General features: G+C 41.5%; 1 pseudogene; it reads right to left on the bottom strand.

Moving 5' to 3' along the window:
* Positions 1–9,536: 9,536 nt before the first annotated feature.
* On the bottom strand, positions 9,537–11,042 carry LOC138420261 (DNA fragmentation factor subunit alpha pseudogene; annotated as a pseudogene).
* Positions 11,043–11,591: the final 549 nt, after the last annotated feature.

Raw genomic sequence — 11,591 nt, 5'->3', positions numbered from 1 at the left:
ATACATAAAATCAACACATACTCACACATGTGTGTGTGTGTGTGTGTGTGTGTGTGTGTGTGTGCTTCAGTCATGTCTGACTTTCTGTGACCCTGAGAGTCCCTTGGACTGCAAGGAGATCCAACCAATCCATCCTAAAGGAAATCAGTCCTGAATATTCATGGGATGGACTGATGCTGAAACTGAAACTCTAATACTTTGACCACCTGATGCGAAGAGCTGACTCATTTGAAGAGACCCTGATGCTGGGAAGGATTGAAGGTAGGAGAAGGGGACGAGAGAAGATGAGACGGTTGGATGGCATCGCTGACTTGATGGACATGAGTTTGAGTAAGCTCCAGGAGTTGGTGATGGACAGGGAGGCCTGGCGTGCTGTGGTCCATGGGGTCAGAAAGAGTTGGACACGAAAGAGCAACTGAACTGAACTGAACTGAACTGAACTGATGGATTGTAGCCTGCCAAACTCCTCTGTCGATGGGATTATCCAGGCAAGAATACCGGAGTGGGTTGCCATGCTCTCTGCCAGGGTTTCTTCCCAACTCAGGGATTGAAATCGCATCTCTTGCGTCTCCTGCACTGGCAGGCAGGTTTTCTTACCACTGGTGCCCCCTGGGAAGTCATGTATATGTATATACTCAGCTTGGTGGATGTCAAATTTCTATAATGTCATATAACAATGATATTTCAAAGAGGTGGAAATAATAAAAGTAAACATTATTTAGAGAAACTTAAACTCACCAGAGATCAGAATAAGCTATGATTTTCTATTTTACTTCGCATTTGAATCGGAATGTATAGAACTATTTCTCACTACTTGTTTGTTTGCTATATATTTCAGGTTCCCTGAAAATCACATTGATAAAATTCTAATTGAACTAACTTTTTGGATGGTGGCAGAGATCATATACACGCTCGCTACAAAAGTTTTCTTCCTACACACAAAGAAATTTCCTTGCAGATGTGATGGGAGTGTATGGTTATTATTCACCATGTGTTTTTATCACACTCTCTTGTTTCACCTACAGAAACCTTTAGAGTCACTTGTAGAAGATGTCAGTATTACTAAGTGTAAGAATGAGAAGGCGTGGTCTCTCTTTACCACTTAGAAATGAATTACTAGAAAACCACTCAAACCTTATATGACTGTAAGAAATCTGAGAAATATAGTTTCATCTAAAGGTATGAAATATGCATAAAAGGGAAGCAAGATTAGTATTGGGTTAGAATAAAGCTGGAATACTTGCCATTTGCTAGATTTTACCCCAATCAGGCTTAGATTTCCAAATTCAAAGGGCACGATAGACACAGAAAGATATTTTATTTCCAATGGGAAAGAAAGAAAATCCCACAGGATTTATGGAAGTAATGTCTGAGGCTTTGTGCTTCAATGCCCCAGCCTGTGTTTTCCTTCCTGCTCTGATGTCCACATCAGCAGCTTCCAAGAGTGTTAACAGCCTCTTTTTCTTTATTTTTGAGGACAGATGGGTATACTGTAGAAGAAATACCAACTCATACACCCATGACTTTGCTTAGTTAGTTCCCTGAGTACTTGATCCCCAAAGGCACGATTTTAATTAAAATATTGAGTCATGAGGCCTGGACCTGTGGATGGATCACAGGAGAGCCTGTTCCTGAGAGGTTCACATCAGAGTAATACCCTTCAAGACATTTGTCATCAGACCCTTCAGTCCCAACCTGACTTTATTGAAACTCACTAGAATGAGAATAACCTGGTGCCCCGGGCACCCTGTTCACTTGATTTTATCTTATTACAAGCGGGCCTCAGTGCTGGAGGCCTTTTCCTTCACAGTGACATTGCTGCAATATGTTAGTCAGAATGACCTTGGATAGCACTCTCTGATAACAAGTGGAATCTTTTATGTAGACTGAGTGATTTACTAAGCATTTCACATCCTCCATTCTATTTCATCTCCAAACCACTCTATGAAACATCAGGGGCGGGAATTCCATTAAAAAAATACAGAAAGTGAGGCTAAGGGTAGTGAAGGATTTCACTTTTGTTCTCATCTGAAATGAGAAATCCAGAAGTGAGGACTTTTGAGGTTTGAAGTGTAGTGCCAAGGAATCCACTTATGGTCCAAAAGGTGTATTTAAATTAATGAGATAAGATAATTCACAAGGTACAGACTTGTGGTTATAACGTACATGGGAGCTACAATGCACAGCATAGTGAGTACAGCTCATATTCCTATATTGCATACTTGAAAGTTATTAAGTGAGCGGATCTTAAAAATCCTCATCACAGGGGAGAAAAATTGTAATTATATCAGAATGGATGCTACCTAGACTTACTGTGATGATCATTTTATAATACATTCAAGTATCAAATCATCATGCTGTACATCTGAAACATATGTCAATTTTCCCTCTATTTAAAAGAGGTAAGTTAGGATCATAAGAGAGGGAAGCCATAACCTGCTTTCATCCAACCTCATCTTGTAGGGTTGTTGGCAGTTATGTTTCTGTGACTTGAGTAGAAAAGTTAGTAGAAAAGGAATTGGGATTGCATCTTGGAGTAACTTTAGGAAATATTGACCATTGCTTTGCATATATAAGCCTTCCAGTCATTTTTCTTAAGAGTTAGAAAATAAGTGTTTTATATGATCATGTGTTTGATTCCTTAATATATATATCCACTTCAATATATTTCAGTTTAAAAAGGAAATTATTGGACTTTGACACTGAAATTAATAACTGATACGGTGGGTTGAAATCTGCCTCTTGTCTTCTATTCAGCACGCTAGTTTTTTATTTCATTTTTTCCTTTCCTTTGGACTAGAGTCATCTCAGCCTAAGTAGTTAATTTTCCTCTTTTTCTCTCCTATTATTGCAACTTTCATCCTTCACTTATTGTTGTACCTTGATATTTTAATTTGTCTTCATTATGAAAGAACTGTATAACATTTTTATTCTGATTGATTCCCACCCTTTTTGCTCTTATTGTCAAATATTTTAGGATCTTCCCAACCCAGGAATCGAACCCCGGTCTCCTGCATTGCAGGCAGACGCTTTACCGTCCGAGCCACCAGGGAAGATGGCATTTTAGCTTTCAGTTCAGTTCAGTTCAGTCGCTCAGTCATGTTCGACTCTTTGCGACCCCATGAATCGCAGCATGCCAGGCCTCCCTGTCCATCACCAACTCCTGGAGTTCACTCAGATTCACGTCCATCGAGTCAGTGATGCCATTCAGCCATCTCATCCTCTGTCATTTAGCTTTACATACAACTAAAACTTTAGAAGATTTTTTCAATAGTATTTAAAACACTTCATATATTTATTTGTGTTATCAACATGTTAGTTTTTCCAGTATTTTTTCTAATTTTCTCTATTTTTCATTTTGGAACCTTTTTCCAGAAGAACCTTCTTTAATAATTCTCTCAGCATAGATCTGTAGGCAGCTGGATTATTCCACCCCACCCTGAATCAGTTGCTCATGTTGAAAAGCTGCAGCCAGTCTCACTGAAGCTCTTACAAAAATAATGTTTAGTTTTCTTCTCTGGCTGCTTTTCATATTTATATTTTGATTTTCATTAAATGAAACTATCATGATCAGTCTGAGGAACTCGGGAGTATTTTGAATGATACTACATTTATTCTCAAACTTATGCTATATAAAGTTTACAGGAGTTCCTTTAAAAGTAGGTCCAGAATTAAATAAAGTTGGGAAAACACTGCATTTGTCCAATCTAAACTTTAGGATCGCTGATAAGTAAATTCCCATGAAAGTGCTACACAGCATACTACAAATATTTGAGAAAATAGATTCCCTTGGGTCATTTTTTGAGACAAGCAGTCTCACTGTGATCCACTTCTACCAAATACCAGTTGTTCTGTACTGTGTATGAACACTCTTCCTAGGAGAATAGCATAAAGTTTAAATGTCATACTTAGGCTTTCTATAGACTGATTCCTCACATATAATTGCTGTGTGTTTTTTGCAAGCTACTTAACTTCTCAAATGTGTTTTTTTCTTCTAAATTTAAAAGTTGATAGTAATAATGTCTACATGGGAATTTTTATGAATACTGTATTAGATTGGGCCTGGCATATAATATATGCTCAGCAGTCATGTATATGTTATGCAAATAACATATAATCTACATTTTATATATGTATACACACATATACATTATACTATTAATGAAGACAGCATTACAGTCATTCTAAATGCTAATAGCAACTGATTGTAATTTTCTGACCATAATCATCACTTTTTATTTGTAGATAATAATTTGTAAGCATGTTTTGTATTGCAATTTACAGAGTAAGCTTCTCTGTTTTCTGGGAAAAAAAGGATTTAATATGATGTATGTTCTTAAGGGTGAGTTAATAAAAGAATAGCAGTAACCATAAAAACATTTCTGAGACATTACCACTTTTGACACTGCAATGAGAGTGTATATAAAAGTTGTCTTCCAAGTACATTAAGACACATTGATGCATAGAGAAGTGTCATGCCAATGTTACACACGTGTTTAGAGTCACAGTAGAAAATGGAGAATCTGGCATTTAAATCTAGATAAGTCTGTCTGAACTTTACATGCTCATCTCTCTCACACTATATAGACAGTGTCCAACCATGGACTTAGAGGAAAGATTCTAATACATTTCTAGTTATAACAGTAGCAGCTGTTTCTACCAGGATGAGAACAATAAACAGCAGACACTGGTAGTCTAAGATTATAAGGTGGTCTCAATACCCTGGTGTATAAGAATTCCATTCAATCATCCCTTCATAGAGTGGACATTAATTGCTCAAATTTTTACTGAGTTTAAGCTTGCTCTCCTCCACGCATGACAGGCCAATGGAGCTGAGAGAGATGAGTGACCGAGCAGATAGCAGACTAAAGTCTCAAAATATCCATCTTCTGGGGCCTGGATGCCAGGTTCTTTTATGGATCAGGAAACAAAGTAAAAAGTCCATTAATCTTGCAGATATATCCTAGGATGGCAACCTCAGGCAGAGGATGTGTTAATTCTTCCTTCCTGACATCTCCAGATGGACAAGGCTCTGAACAAAGGCTCTGTAACAGTCAGGTGGAGGGGCAGGATTCTCTGAGGCAGGCCATTATGTACAATTATAATTTTTAAAAAGTAACTAAAAGCAAGTCAAAGAAACAGTTGTAATATGGAATCAAGGTTGGTTTTTTCCTGAAACAAAATATCACAAGGAAAATTCTAGGAATTACTGCACTGAGGCTTTTAAAACTGATAGACAAGAAGAAATAGATTTTAGGTATGATGGATTCTCCTTGAGAAATAGGTTATGGCTTGGCACACAGTGATGCATGTTTCCAAATCAGTGGGAATAAAATGTACACCAGTCTGAACCTAATCGTCAGTCCCAGTGGTTTTTGCTTTATGCAGGACAGGACTTCACTTATTCTTGCCAGTTGTCCATGCTGGTCCTCTGGTCCACACCAATCATTCCCCCTGATAATTTTCGTCTTTGGGATGGGCATCTTTGTTTGCTTGTGTTTGTTCATGAATTGTGTTCTGGAAAGGACACTGAAAACAAACTTTCCAGGAACGAGTCTTGCTATCTGTGCTGCAGTCCCTCTGGCTTCTTTAGATTCTGCCACCTTCTTTGACAACTTGAAGACACTGTAGCTTTTCACTTTGTTTGGGCAATCCTTCCCATGCTGTGGAGAAGGAAGTGGCAACCCGCTCCAGAATTCTTGCCTGGAGAACTGCATGGACAGAGGAGCCTGGCGGGCTACAGTCCATGGGGTTGCAAAGAGTCAGACACTACTGAGCAACTATCACTCACGCTTATTACGTTACCTCTATCCATCCTTCATGTATTGGCTGAGGTGTTGATTCTCTGAGAAAACCTCTGCCTGTCACTGAAAGTGTGTTTTTATGGGGCTTCCCTATAGTAGTCAGTGGTTAAAAATGTAACTTGCAATTGCCTTGCAATTTAGGCAACAGATTCGATCCCTGGTCGGGGAAGTAAGATCCCACATGCAGAGGAGCAACTGAGCCGTCTTGACACAACGAAAGATCCCTCCTCGTGCAACGAAGATCTCACCGGCCAACTAAGATCTGACACAATCAAATAAATGGAGATTTTCAAAGCAGATTCTCATTATTCACTCTCATGTGGGCACCTTGTTCTAATTATAGTTGTATATCCTGATTTGTGAGTTTGCTTAATGCTTGTCTTCTCCTGTAAACCTGAGCATATGAGACTGTGAACATGGTTGTTTTCTATATATATGTACACCCATGGCCAGGACTATGGCTAAACTCATCTGGGACCTGTACAGTGTTGAATGAATGAGTAATTCTTATCAATGGTGCAAATGTTTCCATCGAATTAAGGCATGCAATTCTGTCTAAAATCCATTTGGCTTAATAACAGACTTCTGCCCCTGTGTTTCCCATGCTTATGCCAATGTGCAGCCCCAGAGGTAAGGATGTAACTTGATTTTAGCATCATCAGAGAGAACTAATACAAGCTATGCTAATTCACTCACAGTCTCCCTCAGCAAGCAAAACTGGATTCCTGGGCACACACTCATCACTGTTTGTCCAGTAGTCTGAGATAAGGCCCTATTGTGGCTGTCATGGGGGCTTTGTCCCCCGAGTGTTCCATGGATGTATAACTCTCTCTTTCAGTTCCCAATAACTCCATTTGGCTTTATAGGTAAAAGACCATGTAAATGGACCATAAAATGTTACTTGACCCTTGATACATTCAACTGATTGTCCACAGTGTCTGTTACCTTCCATGGCCTTGCCCCAGAGTGACAGCTCTCCTAACTGGGAGCCCATAGTCATGACCGGGAAAAATAGTCATGACTTTTGATTATGATAATTGCCATTTCCCGGATACTGCAGGGATTCTCTTCTTTTCTCATGACAGCAGTAGCCTTTTAGGGAGGATGTTGTTTGGGGCTGCCAATCTAATATCTCCACTTTATAGATGAATATAAGGTGACTTAAAGGAATTGGGTGACTTATCTGAGGAGACACGTCAGCAGCTCTTACCATACAATCATGTTAGCTATTTCTGTGGCATTGCTTTTTTTTTCTCAATCTCTCTTTGCTCCAAAGTTCTTTCCCCTTTTGATCAAAGACTAAGAAGAAAATCTCAGTAGAATGTTTCTTATCTTTTATAGATTGAATTTCTGATTCAAGACTCATATGTGAAATCAGTGAATTAGCCTGTTCATTGTTCAGCATACCAGGTAAGCCTCCAATCAAATCTACAGTCTGTATATATTTTTAGGGACAGAGGTAGGCAGGAAAATATATCAAGGTACCCATTTCCCTCTTGATTTATTCATAACTGAATACTGAATATTTTATGCAACAAACTGGATGTTATTAGGTATCTGTGATTTTTAGTGATAGACTGTGTTACAAATACCATGGAAATTCTTAAGAAGACTATGTATTTATGTTGTATAAAAATAAAAGGAACAAGAGGGTCTTCAGTCCCTGTTTTGCCTTACAGGAGCTTTTAGAACTCGGGCAAATTGTTAAACATTTCCCATTTTTAGTTTCCTCTTTTGGAGTATGGTAATATTAGTTAACAACTGGCTAATCCCAAGATTTTTGGGAGTATCAATTTGGATCTCAATGTGAAAATTTATTATAACTCGGAGAGCACATATCATTAATGAAAAAATTAAAAAAGAGGGGGGCCCAGGCTAAGTGACCAACTATATATTTGCACTGAAATAAGAGGCATAAAAAATCATAGCAGAATGAAGAATTTGTGGGAATGAAGTAATCTGGACTCTAGTTTCTATTCTGAGGCTCTGCTGGCATTAGGCACTCAGTTACTAGTTAATAGATTGATTAACTGTCAGATATATTGACTGGTGAACTACAGTGTAAATGAGACCATGGTACCATCCCACTGGCCCAAGACAAAAATTATGCTCTCTGCTTGGGATTAAAGAATAGGAATTTCCCAAATAATCAGCATTTTGTATATTACTCTTGTACTTCTGTACTTTCTGATCAGGGATATGCTTCTTACATCCTTCTAGACCTTAGAAAGGCACACAGCCTGATACACTGTAAGGACTTAGGTTGGAGAGAGAATGAATGGTGATGAATTACTGATCCAATTCCAGCGCTTTATGTGGCTTGTTCATTGGTCTTATTGAAAATTTATATAACTTTTAAATGTAGAAGTAGTCTTTCCTTTTCTTTCCTGATAGAGAGGGGAGAGGAAACTTATTGTAAATATGTGTTCATATAGTTTTTGTCATTCGACTTGGATTCAGAAAGATAGTATATTAGTTAAGTTCCCAGTAGCTAATTGTATATTTAATTTCAATACCCATGCTTTTTATTTCTCCACATTACTTGTGAATAACTCTCTAAATAAATTGGTCATTCATGAATAGGCCAATATAACGAATAACATATTTTGTGCCCCAGCTGGGGTAGAGCGACTATATATCAAATAATAGGAGAATATTTCTCAGTGATCCAAATGACATGACTTTAAATTCAAAATGACAGGACTTCAAATACCAGCTCTGCTACTTGCTAGATTTATGGACTTCTCTGTGTAACTCCTTGTGAGCAGGCTTCAGCTTCCCCATATGTGAAATGGGGATAGATCATACGTCACAGGGTCGGGTGATAAATCACTGCAGGTATAGTGCGTGTATACATTTCCGGTGCCTTGAAAATTGAAAGTGCTCAGTAGTTTCTGACTATCATCGTTTAATTCATTATTTAAATTTGTGCATCTGCTTATATAGTATTGATGATACATATGAGAGATGCATCTTAAATTAAGATGAAGCAAATTATTACAAGTAACACAGTGATCAGTGGTGCTCTATAACTTATAACAGAAAGGCAGTGTCTACAGAGAAGTTTTTGAAGACTTCATGGAAACTTTGACACTCATGTTATTCTTTGAAGAGTAAATTTGAATTGTACTAAGGGCACCTGGGCTACCCTGGTGGCTCAGAGGTTAAAGTGTCTGCCTGGAATGCGGGAGACCTGGATTAGATCCCTGGGTCGGGAAGATCCCCTGGAGAAGGAAATGGCAACCCACTCCAGTATTCTTGCCTGGAGAACCCCATGGATAGAGGAGCCTGGTAGGCTACAGTCCATGGGGTCGCAAAGAGTCGGACACGCTTCACTTTCACTTTCACAAGGGCACAGAGTATCTTGTTCAATTTTTAATTGTGTCCTGAACACCCAATATGTGGTGATCAATCCCCAAAAAAATCTTTCAAAGAGATTGCTAAAAAGCCAATACGTGATTTAAAGACCTTTTGTAATTCTACCTTATCAGCGGTGGTTTAGTTGCTTAGTCACGTCAAACTCTTGCGACCTCGCAGACAGAAGAGCCTGACAGGCTACAGCCATGGGATTCTCCAGGCAAGAACACTGGAGTGGGTTGCCATTTCCTTCTCCAGGGGATCTTCCCAACCCAGGGATCGAACTTGTGGCTCCTGCATTGTAGGCAGATTGTTTACCAACTGAGCTACAAGGGAAGCTTTGCATATAATAATAGGCAAATTGGCAGCTACGTTTCAGGGTCTGCAGAGGTGAAAAAACCCCGATACAAGTGTCTCCCTGCAAAAGTCAGGGTCCCTGGTGCTTGCCCACCTCCACATGCTGCTCAGCTCTCAGGCAGGGTTCTCCTTCAGCGCCAAGAGGATCTGGCCTGCAGGGGTAACTTCGGAGGAGCTGTCTCTAACGCCCGTGTCAACAGCGTCCCTCTAGTCCCGAGGTCAGCTCTGGACTCTTGCTGCTTCGACAGGAAGCCACTGTCCTTTTCCAAAGCCCGGTGGGAACGTTCCAGGAGCCGCCTGGACTGCCGGGCTTCCTCTCTCCGGTCGCGGGTCGCGTTTTGGAGCTGCTGGACGGTCACACGGCTCTGGCCGAGGTCCTGAACCAGCTCGGAAGGGACATCAAGGAGCATCTGCAGCTCTTCCTCGGGCAGCAGGGTGAAGCTGGATACAGGCTTTCCATCAGCGGCCTGGCCACGTTCTCCAACTCCGACCCTGCCCCCACGGTCTGTTTCATCTCTGTCCAAGGACTCCTGGGTGATCCAAGCTGTCCCTCCATCTGAATTGTGTGTCCCCCACTGGTTCCAAGCTGATGCCACAAACTTGGCATTGGCGGGAAGACACAGGAAGTAATCACCCCCATCCGCTCGGGCGCCATCCTCCGCCAGGACCGGGGTGATGGGGTCCCGGGAACTCATCAATGGCCAGAACGTCAGGCGCCTTGCTCCTCCTCTCCTTGAGGCAGGAGGCCGCCGAGCCCCGCTGTTCCCGGCGGTTGTTGCTGCGCAGCAGACGCTGCTTTAGAGCCCGGATCTCGCCGGGTTCCGGAGCTGCAGGGCCGCTTCTTGTGAACACGAGACTGTGTTTGCAGCTACTTTTTTCTCCCCTGTAGCAAAGTGCTGACTTAAGACACTCCTTCAGTTTGTTGAGAAGAAAGATGGTAAAAAAATAAAATGAGATGCTCTCAGCACGTTTCAGCCCCCCTCGCTAGATTTAGGGGCAAATGATACGAGTATTGATTAGTGTAAGTGAGAACCAGGAAGGTGCCTCCCCTGGATAACGCTGCCTCCCACGGCCTTCCTACCACCCCAGCAGGAGTAAACAGGGAGTGGGGACCTGCGTTTTCCTTCAAGACCTCCACCCTCCCCTCCACCCTCTAACCTCATGGCCCGGCTGTCACCCTCTACCTCGAGACCTGAGGACTGATCTCATTTTCTCTCTTTTGGCGTGTCACTCACCATGAAGGCGAGGAATCTCAGGTCAGCCCTCAAGGGCTGTTGAATAAAGTCCCCATCTCTTCATAGCCCTGTTTCTAAGCCCCACAGCCACTCCTGCCCAACTCCTGAAACCATTCTGCTCTTCCTTCTGGGATTGACAGCCGGTCATCAGCATAGCCAGAAACTCTCCTCCGGAAGTTCCCTTAACCTACTGTCCAGCTGACATCTGCGTCCTGGGACAGGGCTTCCCTAGAGACCGCTCAGCGGTGCCATTCTCTCTCCCCTTTCTTCTCAGTGCTGTATGCGCCATGGTCTGGCTTTACAACATTGTCATACTCTGATTGTTTCCCCCAAACTTCTTCATTTAGTTTTTAGTGGCCTTTTCTAGTTTTGTGGGTTTAATATGATAGTTTTAGGAACAGTTCAACAGTTAGTCGCTTGGTTGTGTCCGACTCCTTGTGACCCCATGGCCTACAGAGTCCATGGATTTCTCCAGGCCGGAATACTGGAGTGGGTAGCCTTTCCCTTCTCCAGGGGATCTTCCCAATCCAGGGATCGACCCCAGGTCTCCCAAACTGCAGGTGGATTCTTTACCCGCTGAGCCACAAGGGAAGATCGGAGTGGGTAGCCTATCCCTTCTCCAGTGAATCTTCCCAGTGCAGGAATCAAACCAGGGTCTCCTGCACTGCAGGCAGATTCCTTACCAGCTATTAGGGAGGCACTTGATATAACATGTGAAGTTTAAACCCTAGCCAATTGCTACAATATTTCAAATTAGTAAAATCTGATTCAGCGGGTCCAATTGTTTACGCAACCCTTCTAAACCAAAAGGAATCTCAAATTCACCACGACAGATCTG

The sequence above is a fragment of the Ovis canadensis genome, chromosome 15 (genome assembly GCF_042477335.2).
Source record: "Ovis canadensis isolate MfBH-ARS-UI-01 breed Bighorn chromosome 15, ARS-UI_OviCan_v2, whole genome shotgun sequence".
Taxonomy (NCBI): Eukaryota; Metazoa; Chordata; class Mammalia; order Artiodactyla; family Bovidae; genus Ovis; species Ovis canadensis.
Note: the sequence above shows the minus strand (reverse complement) of the source record. Positions and strands in the feature narration are given on the sequence as shown.